Raw genomic sequence first — 20,747 nt, forward strand, 5'->3', positions numbered from 1 at the left:
TAATTTTTTCTTAATGCTGTGTAGAATTCCATTGTGTAGATATGCCCCATCTTCATTATCCATTCTTCTAGTGATGGACATCTGGGTTGATTCCAGCTCTTAGCTATTACTAATTGAGCTGCCATAAGCATGGTTGAGCAAATCTTTCTGGACTGAGGCTTAATGGTTTTAGGTTACATGCCCAGTAAGGGAATAACTGGGTCTGTTGGTAACTCTATAATCAGCTTTTTTTTAGGAATCTCCATATTGTTTTCCAAAGTGGTTGTACCCTCTTACATTCCCGCCAATAGTGGATGAGGGTTCCTATTTCTCCACATCCTCACCAGCATTTATTTTCATTTGATTTTTTGATGTTTACTTTCTTTACTGGGGTAAGATAGAATATCAGTTGTTTTAATTTGCATTTCCCTAATTATTAATGATGATGAACATTTTCTTAAGTGTGTGTTTGCCATTTGTATTTCTTCCTCTGTGAACTGCCTGTCCAGCTCTTTGCCCCATTTTGTGGTAAATATTCTCACTATTGTCTTTATTATAGAATATTTTTAACAACATATTTAGTATGGATACATCATGTGTTGGTACCCTCTTTTCCCTCACTCCTTCACCCATTACACTAGAGATATTCTTCAGTAAGGTTGTAGATGTTCCCCTTAGGGTTGCAGTTATGGTTTGTGGGAGCAGTAGTCAGTTATTATTATTATTATTTTTTTTTGGTGTGGGGGGGAATGCCACTGGGCATTATGTCTCAACCTGTAGCTCTTACAATCCTTTCATCCCCTCTTCCATAAAGTTGCCTGAGCCATGGTGGGTAAGTTTTAAGTCTACTTCAGTGATGAGCTCTTAGGAGCCTTGGATCTCAGCTTTAGTAGGTGTTGAGTATCCTCAAGGTCTGTCTACTTCACCCTTATGCTGATTTTCAGGATTACCATGGAAGCAGCAATTTTGCTTGTCTCTATTGAGTCCTTTTTGTTGATTCTCTTTCATTTCATTCATCTGTTTGTTTGTGGCCTCATATAGTTTTTGTTGTTATTATTGTTTGTCTGTTCTTTGTTGTTTTGTGTGTGTGAATTTGTTTTTATTGGGATTAAGACATGGGATGTACAAGGTAACCTTTGGGACATGCCCCTTACTCCCATGGAATGTCCACTCTCCTCCTAGGATGCGGTCTGTGACTTTTTCTTTTTTCTTTGTTTTTTTGCTCTGCTCTTGCTGCCAGAAGCCTCTTCAGGCCCACTTCTAATCAGTTCCTGCATGGAAGAGAATTTTCTCTTCTTGGAGACACACTTTTTGCCTGTGTCTTCTGGTTCATTTACCATTTCCTCCTTACATGACATTTTCCTCTTGGGAAGACCAGTGCTGCCACTAGCAGCCGCCTCAGGGTCACTAACCAACTTCTCCTTGGAAAAACGTTTCTTTTTCTTGGGTATGGGAAGAGCGACATGTGAGTCTTCCATTCCATTTTCCTGAGGAACCTCCTGGGGCTTTTGTTTCTTTTTTTCTTGTTAGGTTTTTCACATGTCTCCTCACACTCTTCTGGAGTACTACTGTTGTCTTCTGAAGATGCCAGATCCAATGCAGCCAGCCACTTTTTTTTCCTTTTTATGTGTTTCTTCTCATGTGTGTCCAGTTTCCTGGTGATCTCAGCAGCCATTTCCTCTGCCTGAACCACTGCTTCTTTCATGGCATCTAGGTTCTTTTGTGGAATCTCTCCAATCTCATAGAATGATAGCCGCTCCTCAACTTGTTCCTGAAGCTTCTCTTCAAATACACTTGTGGGCACCTCAGAGAAGCAATCAATTCATGATGCAATACTGCATTTGTTTGCCAGGTATAGGGAGATGCACACTTTGTTCATGGTGGCTGCTCCACTAATGAAGGTGGAGTGGAAAATGAGTCTATATTTTGGTGTGTTACGCCTTGTCTTCAGGGCTCTGAACAGGCCCTTTTCAGCCCCAAGGATCTGTACTATGGATGCTGGGTACTTGGCCACGTTGGTGAGGGTACCTGCATGTGTAATGAGAGGCACATCTCCGGTTTCCCCAATTAAGGATGACAGATTAGGGGCTACTTGGCTCATCTTGGAGAGCAGGTAAGTGTGTAGGCTCTGGTGGTACTCTGGTAAAGACACCACATGACTGAAGAAGCTCTCGATGTTAATGAAGTCGATAGCAGATATGTCCATGCCCATGGAGGACAGAGAGGCATCCAGAATGGCCTTAGCTTTGGCCCCATCCATTGTTAGCTCCTCCAGCTTCTCTAACTTCTTATTTAACTCCTTGAAGTTTCCAATGAACTGGGCAATGTGGCAGTATGTGGCATTGTCATTGATGATCTTTGCCAGTTCCAGAAAATGATACCCATACCACTCCCTGACACACATAGCAAAGGTATTGATGTCTTTATCCAGCTGGTCCAGGAGGCTAATAGACTGTATGATAATGTTATCCACCGGTTCACATTAAACTTAACTTTAGCATGGGAGTAGCTGTGTCCCAGCCCTAACTGGGCGTTACAAGCAGATACATCAGTTAGGCCCTTCACCAGACTATGGAAGTGCAGACAAACTCCTGGAAAAATCTCGGCTACTACACCTCAAATCTGACAGTTGTACTCTAACTCCTCTTGTATAGCAGCACCAATCTTGGGGTCCCCAACTCCCAGGAGTACTTTTTTACTTTTTAGATGGCAAGTATGTTTCCAGGAGCAAGTGAAGGTCCTCATGAACAACACCTTCTGACACAGCATTGGCATTTTTCCAAGGCAACTTGGGATGAGGTAAACAGATAAAAAGCCAGGAGACGAACAATGTTGTGGAATTTGCCCACGTTGAGCACACACTCCTCCACCTGGGGCAGCAGCAGGCTGGTCTCCTCCACTTCCTTGAGTGCCAGCAGTGCGGTAGCAACCAATGCTCAAACAGCACGAGCAGCAGAACCATGGCGCCTGCTCCTTCCTTTGCTCTCTCATTTAGGTTTTTGAATATGCTTAGTGTAATTATACTTTGGAATTCTTTGCCTGGTGCTTCCTCTAGTTATTACTACTTTTTTTGGAGGCTTCTACTATGGGGCTAAGCATTCTTGGTAGGGATAGCTTGTTTTGGTTTCTTGTGTTAATTTTCTTTGGGCTTTGCCCATCTTGAGATAGTCCTTATATAGTACTGAGAAAGCCACAACAGCTGCTTTTGTGGAAAGTGTTTTGTAAGTCCTGGTCAGCTGTGATCCAGGTGGGTGTGGTTAAGGTTGGTGATTTATTCAGAGGTTTGGGATGGATGAACAGCTTCTTCCTTATGTGTGTAGTCTCCACAAGGGTCTGCACTGGAGAGTGTGACTAGCTCTGGTTTCCCTTCTCACGCCTGTGCTGGCCTGCAGGCCAGGGAGTGAAGTAAGTATAAATGGGCCTGATCAGTAATGCCAATGAGCAGTGGTTGGCGTTGTTCTCAGGGTAATAAATAGACATAGAAGGCAAGGGGAGGGACTAGAGTATGGAAAGTGCCTATCTGGAACCTGATGACTTACTTAATACAGGAACTTGAAACTGTGATTGGTTCTCTTGTCCCTACTCATGGCAGTGCAGGTGGGCAACCCTGAGAGTCAAATTTTAACTGTTTGTAGATGGCAAACACTTAAGTGTTTAATACGAAGCTTTACAGCCAGACACAGTTTTAATGCCAGGTTTGTCACCCTTGTGGTGGTTGTTGCCTGACTTAGATTCCCCATCAACAATGGTGGTAATAATAATAGCTTTCTCGTGGAGTTTTTTTTTTTTTTTTTTTTTAGTTATGGACATACTTAGTGTGTAAAGAGTATATGTTGGTACCATCCTTTCCCTCATCCCTGCCCCTTTTCTAAAGGGACCCTACTCATTGGGTGTACAGATCGTCATCATGGGGATTGTGGATCATGCATTCTGGAGAGCAGGCACCATTATGGGGTAGAGATAATGTCTCTGTGCATGATGTCCTAACTTGTGGTTCTAACAATCTTTCTGCCCCCTCTTCCACAAAATTCCCTGAGCCACGTTAGGTTCATTTTAAGTCCATTTCAGAAATCTAGATGCTTCTTCCCATGTTTTTCTTGTGAAATTACTCTTTCTAGGATGTGACCATAAGAAGTAAGTATGGGGCTGGAGAGATGGTGTAGTGGTTAAGCGCTTGCCTGTGAAGCCTAAGGATCCCGGTTCGAGGCTCGGTTCCCCAGGTCCCACGTTAGCCAGATGCACAAGGGGGCGCACGTGTCTGGAGTTCGTTTGCAGAGGCTGGAAGCCCTGGCACGCCCATTCTCTCTCCCTCTATCTGTCTTTCTCTCTGTGTCTGTCGCTCTCAAATAAATAAATAAATAAATAAATAAATAAATAATTTAAAAAATAGAAGTAAGTATGAACACACTTGTTTTGTTTCTGTTATTAGAGGAAAAGCTTTCAACTTTTCAGTGTTGAATACAACATTTGTTGTGGGCTTGTCCTGTGTGATTTGTATTATGTTGTGATACAGTTTTTATACCAAATTTGTTGTGCATTTCTATCATAAAAATATATTTTGGGGAGCTAAAGAGATGGCTTAGCGGTTAAGTGCTTGCCTGTGAAGCCTAAGGACCCGGGTTCAAGGCTCGATTCTCCAAGATCCGCATTAGCCAGGTGCACAAGGGGGCACACGTGTCTGGAGTTCAGTTGCAGTGGCTAAGAAGCCCTGGCAGGCCCACTCTCCTCTCTCTCTCTCTCTCTCTCTCTCTCTCTCTCTCTCTTTCTCTCTCTCTGTCTCTCTCTCTCTCTGTCTCTCTCTGCCTCTTTCTCTCTCTGTCTCTCTCAAATAAATAAATAAAAATAAACAACTCAACAATGCATGACCCACTTACCTCAACAAGGAGGGGCCAATGGGGAGGGGGTAGGTCACGGATGAACCTAATAATGGTACCGAACTGCCTGTATTTGCTGAATAGAAAACTAATAGAAAAAGCTAAAAAAAAAATTTTTAAGTGATAAAAAAGATTTTTTTGTGCCACTTAATATGTGTGGTAGTTTGATTCAGGGTCCCCCATAAACTTAGGAATACAGAATGCTAGGTTCCCAGCTGATGGAGATTTGGGAATTAATGCCTCCTGGAGGCAGTGTATTTTGGGGGGAGGGTTTATGGGTGTTATAGCCAGTGTCTCCTTGCCAGTGTTTGGTATATACTCTGTTGTTCCTGTTGTCCACCTGATGTTGGCCAGGGGGTGATCTCCACCTGCTGTTCATGCCATCGTGTTTCCCTGACATCATGGAGCTTTCCCTTGAAAGTATATGCCAAAATAAACCTTTTATCTTCCCCAAAGCTGCTCTTGCTTGGGTGAGGTGATTTCTGCCAGCAATGTGAACCTGACTGCAACAGTAATGTTCGAACCCAGAGTGATGTCATATGGTGCTACACACCCGACTGTGTGGCTTTGGCCTTTTGGAACTGATTTTCAAGAGAAATGTGGATGTATTTGAAACCTTAGTCTAAGGTACACCTTGCAGTGCTATAAGCATAGCTTGATGGTTTATTCTGTTCAGGGTTGCAAGACCTGAATGCAGTATGACTATGAGGTTTGTAAGTAAGACTGAGGTTTGGCTTCTGAGGGTTAACAGGAGCTTTTTCTGGACTGGGCAAGAAGTAGTTTGTTTGAGAAGCTTGCTGTTATGCCATGTCCTGAGAACTTGTGCAGGGTTGCAGTGTGTAGAAACTGACAGGTGTGTGCAGAGGGATATGGCACAGAAAGAAGTCTAAACTGTTGCTGTTCAGCTACAACTATATTAGCGATAACAGCCATTGAAATTTGGCCAGCTGAACTGCATTGAATCAACAGAAAGATGCAGTCTTTTGAAGGGGCCTGAATGCTATAGGACTGTCCTATTCTTCAAAGTCACCTTTATTCGCCCCCAGGATTAACAAATTGGCATCCTACCTAGTATTGTGGAGTACAAGAAATGCTGGAATGAGAGAATCATTGAATTTGCAACACGGTCTTGTGTTTTGGAAACGACAATGGGCAGTGAAGCAGATTTCCTGGATGGCTGCATGGAGACTCAACAGAGCCATGAGGATGAACCTTGCATTGCAGTGGAGACCCAATGGAGATGTTAGGAGTATGAGATGGCTGCTAAGGAGAGCTGCTGACCTAGATTTAGTTTATTTTTATTTTTATTTTTTTCATTATTTATTTATTCATTTGAGAGTGACAGACACAGACAGAAAGGGTGAGAGAGAGAGAGAGAGAATGGGCATGCCAAGGCCTCCAGCCACTGCAAGTGAACTCCAGATGCATGCATCCCCTTGTGCATATGGCTAACGTGGGTCCTGGGGGATCTAGCCTCGAACCAGGGCCCTTAGGCTTCACAGGCAAGCACTTAACTGCTAAGCTATCTCTCCAACCCTCAGATTTAGTTTTTCAGGACTGTGAATAGCATAGCTGGAGGGGAGAATTAGAACTCCAGAGACTTGTTGCTGGTTAGAATTATCGTTCTTGGAGACTTTTCACTGACTAAAGTTTTTTGACTTGGAGCCTCAGAGTTTCATGTTTGCCCTGTTTAAATTTTGTTTTGGTTGAATATTTCTTTGCTATGCCTAATGCCATCTTTTTCAACAAGTGCTTATCCTGTGCCATTATGTTGTTTTTGTTTGTTTGTTTGTTTCTTCTTCTTTTTTTTGTTATTGTGGCTCAGTTAAAAGACCTTGGATTATGGGGATGTTTGAACATCATTAGGATTGATAAAAAAGTATAAGGACTTTTAAAAATATTTATTTGACAGAGGGAGAGGGAAAGAGAGAGAGAGAGAGAGAATGGGCACACCAGGGCCTCCAGCCACTGCAAATGAACTCCAGACATGTGCACCCCCTTGTGCATCTGGTTAATGTGAGTCCTGGAGAATCTAACCTGTGTCCTTTGGCTTTGCAGGCAAATGCCTTAACCGCTAAGCCATCCCTCCAGCCCACTATGGGACCTTTAAAGTTTGAACTGAATGCATTGCATTTTACAACAGATGATTATTGGTCTGTGGGGATTAGGGACTGAATGTGGTGGTTTGATTTAGGTGTCCCCTATAAACTTAACTGAATGCTAGGTTCCCATGTGATGAAGATTTGACAATTAATGCCTCCTGGAGGTAGTATGCTGTTGGGAGGTGGCTTATGGGTATTATAGCCAATGTCCCCTTGCCAGTGTATAGCACACTCTCCTATTGCCGTTGTCTACCTGATGTTGGTGAAGGGGGTAATATCCACCCTCTTCTTATGCCATTATTTTTCCCTGCCATCATGAAGCTTCCCCTTAATAAACCCTTTGTTCCCCAAAAGCTGCTTTTGGTCAGGTGATTTCTGCCACAATATGATCATTTGCTTTTTGGTGCCCCTGTTAATGTATTATCTTGCATTTATTGATTTGCCCATTTTGGAACATCACTGCATCTCAGAGGTAGATTGCAGCTCAATATTCATTAAATATTCTGGTAAATTAAGTTAACTAGTAGTTTGTTATTGGATCTCATGTCTATATATATCCATCATTGTCATTACCTACAAATTAATTTAATTTTTAAATTCTTTCCTCCCGTTTATCATGTTTTTGTTTGTCATTGTGTAGCTTTAATAGTAGAGAAATACTGATTCATGAAATGAATTTACCCTCCTTTTTTTTTTTTACTTGAAAGAGTTTGAGAAAAACTAGTGTTAGTCTTTCAATAAATGTTTCATAAAATTCAAAGTGAAGCTATGATGTCCTGGGTTTTATTCTTTGAGGATATATTCTCTTTGTAATAACAGATCCAGTTTCTTTAGTCATTATTGATTTGTTCAAATTTTCTGTTTATTCATAGCTATTTTGGTAGCATGGATCTTTGTTGGAATTTACCAATTTCTTCTAGATTATTATAGTTGATCATTTTTTATTTATTTATTTATTTATTTATTTATTTATTTATTTATTTGAGAGCGACAGGCACAGAGAGAAAGACAGAGGGAGAGAGAGAATGGGCACGCCAGGGCCTCCAGCCTCTGCAAACGAACTCCAGACGCGTGCGCCCCCTTGTGCATCTGGCTAACGTGGGACCTGGGGAACCGAGCCTCGAACTGGGATCCTTAGGCTTCAAAGGCAAGCGCTTAACCGCTAAGCCATCTCTCCAGCCCTATAGTTGATCATTTTTAATATTCTTGTAAGCCCAATATTTGTGCATCTTCTAATGTAACTTTTAAGCTATTGTTCTATTTTTTCTTTTCTATTTTCTTTCTCCTAGTGTGAGATGTTCTTTTCCATTGCTTTCAATGTATCATGATTTTTTAACTGTACATTCCATATAACGTAGTGTGGTAATTCGTACATTCCATATAATGTAGTGTGGTAATTCTGAATGCTCATGCCCTTATCTGAGATTTGCAGGTTTTTTTGGTCTGTGGTTTATTTTTTAAGAGATATGATTGAACTAATTTATTGAAGTTTATTTCCCAGAGACTAACTACCTTTTTAAAGAGGCACGGCAGGGCTGGAGAGATGGCTTAGCGGTTAAGCGCTTGCCTGTGAAGCCTAAGGACCCCGGTTCGAGGCTCGGTTCCCCAGGTCCCACGTTAGCCAGATGCACAAGGGGGCGCACGCGTCTGGAGTTAGTTTGCAGAGGCTGGAAGCCCTGGTGCGTCCATTCTCTCTCTCCCTCTATCTGTCTTTCTCTCTGTGTCTGTCGCTCTCAAATAAATAAATTAAAAAAAAAAAGAAGAAGTTATTTAAAGAGGCATGGCAGTCTGGAACGAGTAGGCCAGGCCCACTTACAGGCTCCTCCCATCTCCTCCCAGGTCTGAGTTCTTTGTGTGGTCAGCATGCCATTCAAAAGCAACAGAAAATTTTAATTCTGAAAACTACCAATTTATCAAGAACTCTTTAATAATTGTATTTTTAGATTGGATACATGACTTAGTGGCTAATTTGCTTGCTATGCAAACATGAGTAACTGAGTTTGAATCCCAAGAACCCATATGAAAGCTAAACACTGTTGATGGGCATCTGTAATCCCAGTGTTCCTGTGGTGAAAAGGTAGGCAGAGACAGGAGAATTTCCTGCAAGCCCAGAAGCCAACTCTCCTGGTCAACATGGTGGTGAATACTGAGGAAAAAGAAATCATTTTTCCAAAAAAGTGGAAGGCAAAGAACAATACCAATATTGTTCTCTGACTTCCACCCCATACCTTGGCAGTCACCACACATGAATATGCACACATACACTCACAGAAATAAACAATATGATTCATCATCTAAGAAATCTGTGCCAAGGGCCTTGAAAATTATCTAACAATGATCTATGGCTCCTGAGTGTTCCACTGTCCGAAACCGGAGGATTGCATATGATTTATTTGCATCCTCTTAGATTTTAATTAGCCCTCCCTCCACCTTTCCTTTACTCAATCTCTTCCCCTGACCTCACTTTGGGCCTTTTCACCCCCGTTAATCTATTCTTCTACTTACATATATACAATACCAACCTATTAAGTCCCCTCCTCCCTTCCTTTCTATATCTATATCTCCTTTTTAACTTACTGGCCTCTGCTACTGAGTTTTTTCCTTCTCACACAGAAGCCCAATCATCTGTAGCTAGTTTCCCACCAGGAATAGATGGTAAGACCCTATTGTTGAAGACTCCACATACTTGGGCTGCAAGGCCACTGAGAAATCCTGCTGGAACTAAGCTGATAACCTCCTCCATGTAGACCAGCTGACAGAAAGCTGGAAGAAGCCATTCTACGTGTAGTTCAATGGGAGAAAGAGATACCACCAATGAAGATACTCAACAGTGGACACTGGAAGCCTTATAATTGGCCAGCCAGGCCAAATGAGCCAACAGGTGCAATTGTGGCACATCTATCATGGTGGAAACCAACTGCCCTCCAATTGGACTGGAGGCCTGCTCCATGGGGGGAAACACATCCCTGATACTGAAAATTTAAAACAAGGTTAGTCATGATCCCTAGGGGTGTAACATCTGCTGATGTCTGGATATGTGTATATACTATGCTTATCAAACTTTCCAGTAAGCACTTCTCTTAATATTCATATCCTTATATTAACGCTACACTCACTTTGGGAAGAGAATCTTCTCTATTCAGATGACAGTGACTTTGGGATGACTAAGAAGGTATCATAGTGCTGGAAAGAAGTGACTGTAGTACTGAGTAACATTTCAATCACACATTCCAAGGCTCAAGGTCTAATGCAGAAGAGGTGGAAGAAAGAATGTAAAAGCCAAAGGAAGGGTAGGACTCCATACAACGTGCTCCCTCCAGACATAAAATGGCCTGGACATCCATGACCTCATAGTGCCTGACACTACTTACACAAGACCATCATAAGAGGAGGAAAAGACCATGACAGCAAAATAAAAGAGAGATTGATTGAGATGGGGAGGGGATATAATAGAGAATGGAATTTCAAAGGGGGGGAGGGGGAAGGGATGGTATTACCATGGGATAATTTTTTATAATCATGGAAAATGATTTTAAAAATTGAGAAAAAATAAAATAGTTTTTTTAAAAAGGGGAAAGTGGAGGAGGGGAGGGTATTACCATGGGATACTTCTTATAATCATGGAAAATGTTAATAAAAATTGAGAAAAAAGAAAAAGAGATCTGTGCCTAACCCAAGCTCATAAAGATTTTCTTCAGGAAGTGTCAGGAACTGTAGCTGCTCTTTGTGGGAACTGTAGCTGGTCTTTGATCTCTAGGCACAGAAGCCTTATCATCCGGCCTTGGAAAAGCAGACTTTGGACACACAGGCATTAACGGCCTTGTTGGAGCAGACTTCAGACATGAAGGCATTGTTTTGAGAAAGTTTTATTTTCTGCATATAAGCTTGTGTCTGCCTGAAGAAACTTGAGCCTTGATCAGAACTTGTCTTGGCTCCATTCCTGTGTTCTTGTCTGCAGTTCATTCCCACTCCCTCCTTCGGGGTCTGTTTCGACTCTTGTGCCACAGGCCGGCACAAGGAAGTATTAGAGGCTTACATTTTACTTTTAAACTTGTGACCATTTTTACATCATGTGCTTATCAATTATTATGAAATTCTTTTCCTTGTACCTGTGGATATGAAATTGTATACTATTTATTGAGAGACTATTGGTTAATAATACTATGTATACATGCACGTGTTTGTTTATATGTGCGTGTGTGCTATATGTTTCTTCAGTGAACTCTATTCTACAGCATCTACTCACCTCAACACCAATGCCGTGCCGTCACAGTTGTCACAGCTTTATAACATGTATTGAGATGAGGTAGTGTTAGTACTTCAATTATTTTTCAGTTTTAAAATTTATTTTCACTCTTTAGAGTGCTTAGAAGAGGCTTGTGAAGTTTTGAAAATATATCTTGAAATTTTGAGGTTGAATTAATTCCATGATATATTTGGAGAGAATTGACATCTTAATAATATTGAGTCTTCCAATCTGTATGCCAATATATCTCTACATTTGTATGTTTTACTTCATTTATTTCTCTTATCAGTATTTTTAGCTGTAAGTGTATTGGTATTACACATATTTTGTTAGATATATTGCTACATGTTTCATATTTTGATGCTCCTATGTAAATCACTTTTCCAAATTTTGAAGTATTTCTTGTTAATGCATAGCAGTGCCATTGACATTTGAAATTGATTTTGTACCCTGAAACCTGGCTAGATTCAGTTATTACTTGGAATAGCTTCTTTTCAGATAATTTAGTATTTTATGTAGACAAGTAGTTCATTTACAAATAGATTTAATTCTTCTCCCCTGGTCTATTTGTGTTTCCTTATTTTATAAGCCTATTGCACTAGCAAGGACTTACAGTAATACATACATCAAATAGGGATGTGAGAGCAAATATTATTGTTTGTATCAGGTCCTTAAAGGGAAAGCATTTAATTATTTGTTTATCATTAAATATAATGTTAAGTATAGGTTTTGGCATGCATATTGAAAAAAATTCTTTATATAATATTTTCTGAGATATTTTAAAACAAAAATTGAGACTGGATTTTGGTCACTATATTTCCATGTATATTTATATTTTAGCATGTTTTCTGTTTGATTAGGTATGCTTATTTATATGGTGAGCAACGTTGATCTGAAAACTAGCTCTTGCAATTGCTATTGTAAATTCTACTGATATACTGTTGTTAAGGGCATTTTGTCCACCACTGTCTTAACAAGCCATGGCCTTATGCACCTGTTGCCCTGTGCCCTCACTGTTACTGATGCAATGGCTTTGCCATGCCTTCCCACAGTGAACTGAAATCCCTTTCTTTCTTGTTTCTGTCAAGTTTCTGGTCATGGTAATGAGAAAAGTAACACAACTGTGACAGTGGAATTCTAGGATGCTTCCTGAGATTTCCTTGTATATAATCTCTCCTTGAGTATTTGTCTACTCTGGTAACATTGTCAGAATGTGATTCCCTAGATTATACTAGGCTATATAACGTTTCTTGGTATTAGAATAGAGATTTTTTTTTTTTGGCTTTTAAAGTAAGCTGCCATATTTCAACAAGGTCATGATGGTAGGGGCTTAGGACAGCTTAAAGAGTTGAGAGTGAACTACCATCAATATTCAGGAAGAAAAAATAGACTTTAGCTTGGGAGAGGATCCTGAGACTTGAATTGGATAACAGCCTTGGTTTCTACTTTGTCAGACTGTAAGAAGAGGAGAACTGTTATGTCCTAACTCTTAAGTTATACATATAACTGGGAAATAGTAAGTTTGCATTGTTTTGAGCCACCTAATTTGTGGTGATTTATTATATGACAATACAAAATAAATGAAGTAATTCTACAGTGCACATATTTTTGATAGATTTAGCTTGCTAAAGTTCTGTGTGTGTGTGCATCCACCTGTGTACATATGTGTGCTTGTGTGTGCATGTACATGTATGTGCATGTGGGGCAGTGTGAGATCAGAAGATAACCTCAGGTGTTGGTTTTTTTCTGCTGTCTCATCTGAGGCATAGTCTCTTGGATGGCTGATATGCTCATCATTATACCACCAACCCATGTGTAATAGTGTCTCTAGTTTACTGTGCCAGTTAACAGATATTTGGCCCTTCTTACCATAAGCATGCTTGGATTCCACATAGTCAGTAAAGGGTCTAACTTTCAGTGTGGGTTCAGGAGACACTTGTCTTTTACAGCACATAAGGACTCAGGGATGTTTTAGCCATCTACTAACAAGTGGGCTGTTCTAGATCCAAGTTTCCTAGGGATTTGATCTGTATTTCAGTCACCAGAATTTTATCTGCTTGAACTCATTCTCTTTAGCCCAAGGGTTCTTCCTAAGCAGATAGAACAATGTTCAAAAACAGACTAGCAATGCCCTGCCTTTGCCAAGGAGTATCACTTCAATCATATCTGACTGTGGAGTAGTTATATCCCATTATATCATTGGCTCATGAAGGCTAACAAGTGTATGTGTGTGATTGACAAAGTCAGAATATTATGAAGCTTAATTGGATATCAGGGAAAGAAATAGTGAGTGAAGTGTTTTAAAACCACAGATATCCCTGACCACAAAGATTCTCTTCAATCCTGGGACCATTTTTTAAAAAAATTATTATTAAATATGGACCTACCTTGTATGTAAACATCACGTGTCAGTACCGTCCTTTCCCTCCTCCCTGTCCCTTTTTTGAAGAGGCCTTCCTCATTGGGGATGCAGGTCAACCCCATGGGTATTGTGGGTCATGCATTATGGAGCAGCAGTCAGTTATATAGAAGAGGCAATGTCTCTGTGAAAAATGTCCCAACTTATGGCGTTAACAATCGTTCCACCAATCTTCTGCAAAATTCTTTGAGCCATTCTGAAAGTATTTTAAGTCTACTTCAGTGATGGGCACTTAGGAGTATCTGGATCTATGGTTTGGTAGGTTTTGAGTGTCCTCAGCATCTTTCTCTATTACCCTTGTGCTGATATCAACTTAACTAAGCAAGCAGCACTCTTGCTCATTTCCCCAGTTCCTCTGTGGTTCCAGCTGGGGCCTGGGTGGAATGTGCTGGGTAATTTAATCTTCTCAAGTCCAGTTCCCATCTGAAAAGAGAAGCAGATTCTCCAACAGACAGTGAAATGAGTGCCAGTTAAATGGGATAGCCATTATTAATTTAGAGAAAATTAAAAGAGTTTAGACACTTATAGTCTAAGGTTAGTGGGAGCTTGATAATAGAAAGCAGAATCATTATCTGGATATGATTCTGACTTGTTTTCCAGTTCCAGATATGGTTTCCTTTCCACTGAGCAGATCCCTTATCCAATCCAAAAGCAGTTGGTTACTTACCATGGGTGTGTGCCACTATTGCACTTGTGTGAGCATCACGTCAATTTCTTCTGAGTCTTTTAGACTTTGAGTTGTTTGGACAGATGTTGGCCATTTTCTCCTGGTAGCTCATGTAGCAACTTCCATTGCTAGATGGGCTAATTATCTGGGGACTGGCTTTCCTCCAGAATCCAACCAGGTCTCTCTATGGTCTGTGCCAACTGTGTTTGGTATCTTTAGCAGTAGGGTCTTACCATTAGCCTCTGATAGGTAATCCAGTGGTCTGACAGAAGTCTGTCTTGACTATGTTGGGAGATATAGTAGATCTCTCTGATCAACAGCTCATTGTGGATGTAGACCACATCCTGGTACAGTGAATTATAGGCCAAGGCTAAAACAAAAGAAAAAAAAGAAAAAGAAAAAAAATCCAGAGAAGAAAGAGAAACAGAAGAAATATGAGGTTAGGTTTCAGCTCACTCTCTCCAGGGCCCTTTGATTCAGGTGCTCTCTCTCTAAGGTCCACTTGAGAGTTCTACCTTTTAGTCTGACTTCGAGGATATAAGATTCTATGGTACCAGTTAAATTTGGGTTCGGATTTTGTGTACATCCCCATTTCCCTTCCCCCAATGACCTGCCCATATTGTCCAAGCCTCAAGATGCTATTCAGTTATGTCAGCATCTTTGGATTATCCAGTTCGGAACTGTGAGTGAGATCATCCGATGATTGTCTTTCTGTACTTATGTGTTCACTTAAAATGATCTGTTCCAAGTTTGACCATTTTTCTACAAATTTCAATGTGTCATTTTTTTCTTACTGCTGAGTAGAATTCCATTGTGTAGATATACCACATGTTGGTTAGCCATTCATCCAATAATGGGCACCTGGGTTGATTCCCATTTTTAGCTATTATGGATTGTGCAGCTATAAATTTGCCTGAGTAAATATTTCTGAACTGAGATGTGGAGCTTTTAGGGTAAATGCACAGTAAAGGAATAACAGGGTCTGCTGGTAAATCTATATTAATCCTTTTCAGGAGTCTGCAAATTGATTACCAAAGTGGTTGCACCAGCTTACATTCCTACCAACAGTGAATGATGGTTCATATTTCTCCACAGCCTCACCATTTATTTTCATTTGATTTTTTAAGGTTTGCTATCCTTACTGGGGTAAGGAAGGATCTCATGGTTGTTTTAATTTGCATTTCCTTAATGGTTAGGGATGTTGAATGTGTTTTTAAGTGTGTGTTAGCCATTTATAGTTTTTCCTCTGAGAATTCCCTATTTATTCTCTGTCCCACTTTTGGAATGGGTTGTTTTATTTTTTTATTGTTTTATTTTTTTGGCATTTTATTTATTTTTATTTTATTTATTTATTTATTTATTTATTTATTTATTAGTTTTCTATTCAGCAAATACAGGCAGTTTGGTACCATTATTAGGCTCATCCATGACACACACTCTCCCCATTGGCCCCTCCTTTATGGGTCGTGCCTTGTGGAGTTAGCCCACAGTTATTGGTATGATAAATGTCTCTGCATATCCTGACCCAACATGTGGCTCTGACATTTTTTCCACCCCCTTTTCCACAAAATTTCCCTGAGCCATGTTGGGTTCATTTTTGGTCTGCTTCAGTGCTGAGGTGTTGGGGGCCTCTGGGTCTCTGGCTCTCTGATTTGGTAGGAGTTGGTTTTTCTCTGTGTTGGTCTCCTTCCCCCTTGTGCTGGTATCTGTTTTAGCATCATAAGATCCCATTGGTTGAGTGCTTGTTTAATTTCCTTGGCTAATGGAGTTGTGTTCAGGAAGTCATTCCCCAGTCCTATATCTTTGAGAGTGCTTCCTATTTTTTCTTCTAGTAGTTGACAAGTTTCAAGTCTCATATTGAGGTCTTTAATACATTTGGGCTTGATTTTTGTGTATGGAGAAATGAATGGGTCTAATTTTATATTTCTACATAAGGTCATCCAATTTGTCCAACACCATTTGTTGAAGATACTGTCTTTTCTCCAGTCTACATTATTAGATCCTTTGTCAAAGATCAAGCAGCTGTAGCTGCTTGTCCTAAAGTTTGGGTCTTCAATTATGTTTCATTAATCTATGTTTCTGTTTTTATTCCAGGACCATGCTATTTTTGTCACTATGACTTTGTAATATAGGTTTAGATCAGATGTGGTGGTACCACCAGAAGTGTTTCTTTTGCTGAGGATATGTTTGGACATCCAAGGCCTTCTGCCATTCCATATGAATTTTGAGATCATTATTTCAGCCTCAGTGAAGAATGATGCTGGTATTTTTATTGATATTTTATATATATTGATTTTGGTAGAATTGCCATTTTCACAGCATTAATTCTACCTATCCAGGAACATGGGAATTCCTTCCATCTTCTCAAGTACTCCTTTATTCCTTTATTAAGTGTTTTTATGTTTTCATTATATAGTTCTTTCACATACCTTGTTAGTGTTATTCCAAGGTATTTAGTTATTTTGTTGTTGCTATTGAAAATGGAACAGCCTCACTGATTTCTTTCTCTGTATATTTGGCCTTTGCATATAGAAAAACTGCTGATTTTATGGCATTGATTTTGTATCCTGCAACTTTGCTGAAAGAATTCATCACTTTTAGAAGTTTTGGGATGGAGACTTTCAGGTCACTTATATATATAGGATCATGTCATCTGCAAATAGGACTAAATTGACTTCTTCCTTTCCAATTTTAATCCTTTTTACTTATTTCTCCTGTCTTATTGCTTGGACTAGTACTTCTAGCACTATGTTGAAGAGGAGTGGTGAGAGTGGGCACCCCCATCTTGTTCCTGATCTCAGTGGGAACTCCTTGAGTTTTTCCCCATTAAGAATTATCTGGGCTTTATGTGCTTTATATAGCCTTTATTGACCTGAGATATAAACCTTACATGTCTATTCTTTCCAGTGTTTTTATCATGAAGTGGTGTTATAGTTTGTCAAAGGACTTCTCTGCATCAATTGAGATGATCATGTGGTTCTTATGGCTTAGTTTATTTATGTGGTATATTACATTGACTAGTTTAATAATTACTAACTTACTAACTAAGTTAGTTACATCAACTAAACCATCCCTGCAACCCTGGGATGAAGCCTACTTGATCAAAGTGGATAATCTTTTGATGTGTTCTTGAATTTGGTTTGCAAGGATTTTGTTCAGAATTGTTGCATCTAAGTTCATTAGGGATGTAAGCCTATAAATTTATTTTCTTGTTGCATCTTTGTCTGGTTTTGGTATTAGGGTGATGATAGCGTCATAAAAGGAGTGGGGGAGGAGTCCCTCATCTCTGATTATGTGGAATAATTTGAAAAAAAAAATGTGGTTTCAGTTCTTCCATGAATGTTTGATAGAATTCAGCTGAGAACACATCCAGTCCTGGACCTTTCTTTTTGGTGAGGTTTTTGATTATCTTTTCAATCTCCATGGATGTGATAGGGTATTTAGGAAATTAATCTGCTCTGAGTTTAGTTTTGGTAGGTGGTATGTGTCTACGAATTCATCCATTTCTTCCAGATTATTTAGTTTTGTGGGATAGAGGTTTTTGAAGTATGCCCTGATGATTCTTCTAATTTCATTAATGTCTGTTGTGATCTCTTCTTTTTCATTTCTGATTTTGTTAATTTGAGACTTGTCTGTCTGTTTGATTGATTGTTTGTTTGTTTGTTTTGCTTGATCACTTTGGCCAGGGATTTGTCAATCTTCATAATTTTTGTCAAAGAACCAGCTCATTCCATTGATTTTTTAAATTGTTTTCTTAGTTTCCAATTCATTAACTTCTTTTCTAATCTTTATTATTTCTTTCTGTCTGGAGGTCTTTTGGTTGGTTGCTTCTTGTTTTTCCAGCTCCTTTAGGTGGACAGTCTGCTGATTGATTTGGGATTTTTTTTTTGTCTTTGTAATGAAGGCATTTAGGCCGTGAATTTTCTCCTTATGACTGCCTTCATTGAATCCTTGAATCCCATAAGTTTTGGTAGGTTGTGTCTTCATTATTGTTCAAATATAGGAATTTTACAATTTCTTTTTTTATTTCATCTATGACATGTCATTGTTTAAAAGTGTTTTGTTTGCCAGGCGTGGTGGCACATGCCTTTAATCCCAGCACTAGGGAGGCAAAGGTAGAAGGGTCACCAAGAGTTTGAGGCCACCCTGAGACTACAGAGTGAACTCCAGGTCAGCCTGAGCCAGAATGAGAACCTACCTTGAAAAAAAAAAAAAAAAAACAAGTATGTTGTTTAATTGCCAGGAGTTGTTGGAGTTCTTGATGTGTCTCTTGTTGTTGATTTCTAGCTTTAAAACATTGTGATCTGACATAAGGCAGGAAGTTACCACAATTTTCCTGACTTTATGAATGCATGCTTGATGGCCTAATACGTGGTCAGTTTTGGAGATGACTCTGTAGGCTGCTGAGAAGAATGCATATTCTAAAGAGTTGAGGTGGAAAGTTCTATACATATCCATTAGGCCTAGTTGATCTATGATGCTGTTGAGCTCTATTATTTCCATGTTGGTTTTCTGCTTGAAAGAAGTGTCTATTGATGATAGTAGAGTATTGAAGTCTTTGACTGTGATTGTGTTAGGGTTTATTCTGTTTTATTTTTGAGTATATTTTGCTTTATAAACTGTGGTATCCCTGTGTTTGGGGCATATATATTTATGATTATGATGTGCTCATGTTGGATCATTCCCTTGATGAGCAAGAAGTGCCTTTCTTTGTACTTCTTGATGACTTTTGATTTGAAGTCTATTTTGTCAGATATTAATGTAGCAATACCCACTTGTTTCTTTTTTTTTTATTTCAATTTGCTTGGAATATCATTTTCCAACCTTTCACCCCTAGGAGGTATATCTTTAGTGGTTAAGTGGGTTTCCTGAAGACAGCAGATATAAGGGCCCAGTTTTTTCATCCATCTGATAGACTGTGTCTTTTGATGGGTGAGTTAAGACCTTTAATATTTAAGGTTATTACTCTGAGGGTTGAATTAATCCCTGCCATGATGAGGTGTTTTATGGCATTGGGTGCTTATAGTGTTATGTACTGTTTTGAGCCTGGTTTATTTTGGATATTGTGACACTCTGCTTGTTGGCTCTTGACATTGGTTGTTTGTCTTTTCTGTGTGGAGTATTCCCTCAAGGATTATCTTTAGGTTTCGCTTTGTGTTCATATAATCATTGAGTTGGCTTTTTTCAGGGAAAGTTTTTTCTTTCACTGTCTATTATGAGGGATACTTTTTCTGGGTAAGATAGCTTGGGTTGGAAGCCATAGTTTCTCAGACTGTCAAGTGTTCCATTCCAGGACCTTCTGGCTTTCAGGGTTTCCATTGAAAGATCTGATGTTATTCTAATGGGATTGCCTTTGTATGTTGTGAATTGTTTCTCTATTGCTGCTTTTAATACTCTCTCTTTGTCTTCATTGTTAAGAATTTTTACTATGATGTGTCTTGGAGAGTTTCTTCTTTGGTACTGTCTGTTTGGTGTTCTGTGAGATTCTTGTATCTGGATGGGTCTCTCTTTTTCAGGAATTAGAAAATTTTCTTCCGTAATTTTTTGAGTATGTTTTCTATGCCTCTATTATGGATTTCCTCACCTTCTAGTATAACCCTGATCCAGACATTTGGTCATTTTAGAGTGTACCATGGTTCCCTTGTATTCTGTTCACTTGAATTTTTGAACTTAGCAAAGTTTTTGGCCTCCTGATCAATTTCTTCTGTCATATCTTCCAGGTTAGAGGTTCTATCTTCCATATGAGTAAATCTGTTGCTGAGTGATTCTAGAGAGGTTTTTACAAATTGGATCTGATTTTTGCTTTCTGTTGTGTTATTGTGCATCATGTCCATCTCTTTTTTGAAGTATGATTTCAATCCAAATTCTGATTTTCTTGATGCTTCCTGTAGTTCATTCTTGCATTTGATCAAATCTTCATTAAGAAAATCAACTGGTTATTGAGGTCTTCCATTTCTTGACTTATTTTCAATATATTCATATCTCTTTGGAGGGTTATAACATTTTCTTCAACCAAGTTAAGCCTACTGTCAAAGGCTGAATGTTCTAGGAGATGATTCTGTTCAATTTCATTGACACAATTGTAGGTTCTTTGGTAGTTTGCTTCAAGTTCAGTGACTTTTTTTTAAAATCAGGGTCTCATTGGTTGTGTTTTCACTTTGGGAATGAATTTCTGTTGATTTCTCTATGATTTCATTTGAGTAGTAGGACTTGACATCCTTGGTGGAGATCTCGCCATTTTCTGACTTTCATTGGTTTTTGTTGTTTGTTTGTTTGTTTGTTTGTTTCGCATTGTTGTCTACCCATTTTAGGAAGACTCTTTATTTTATTGAGGAGGAAGCAAGTTTGTCTCCTTTGGCCCATTGACCTTCTGACTCAGGTGAACAGGGATGTTGATATATAGTGCCCAATAAAGATACCAGAGCAAAAGACCTGATTCTACAGCTCACATGGGGGCCAG

General features: G+C 39.4%; 1 pseudogene; it reads right to left on the minus strand.

Annotated features, from left to right (window-relative positions):
* Window positions 1-1,157: 1,157 nt before the first annotated feature.
* LOC101612374 lies at window positions 1,158-2,941 on the minus strand (annotated as a pseudogene).
* Window positions 2,942-20,747: the final 17,806 nt, after the last annotated feature.

The sequence above is a fragment of the Jaculus jaculus genome, chromosome 7 (genome assembly GCF_020740685.1).
Source record: "Jaculus jaculus isolate mJacJac1 chromosome 7, mJacJac1.mat.Y.cur, whole genome shotgun sequence".
Taxonomy (NCBI): domain Eukaryota; kingdom Metazoa; phylum Chordata; class Mammalia; order Rodentia; family Dipodidae; genus Jaculus; species Jaculus jaculus.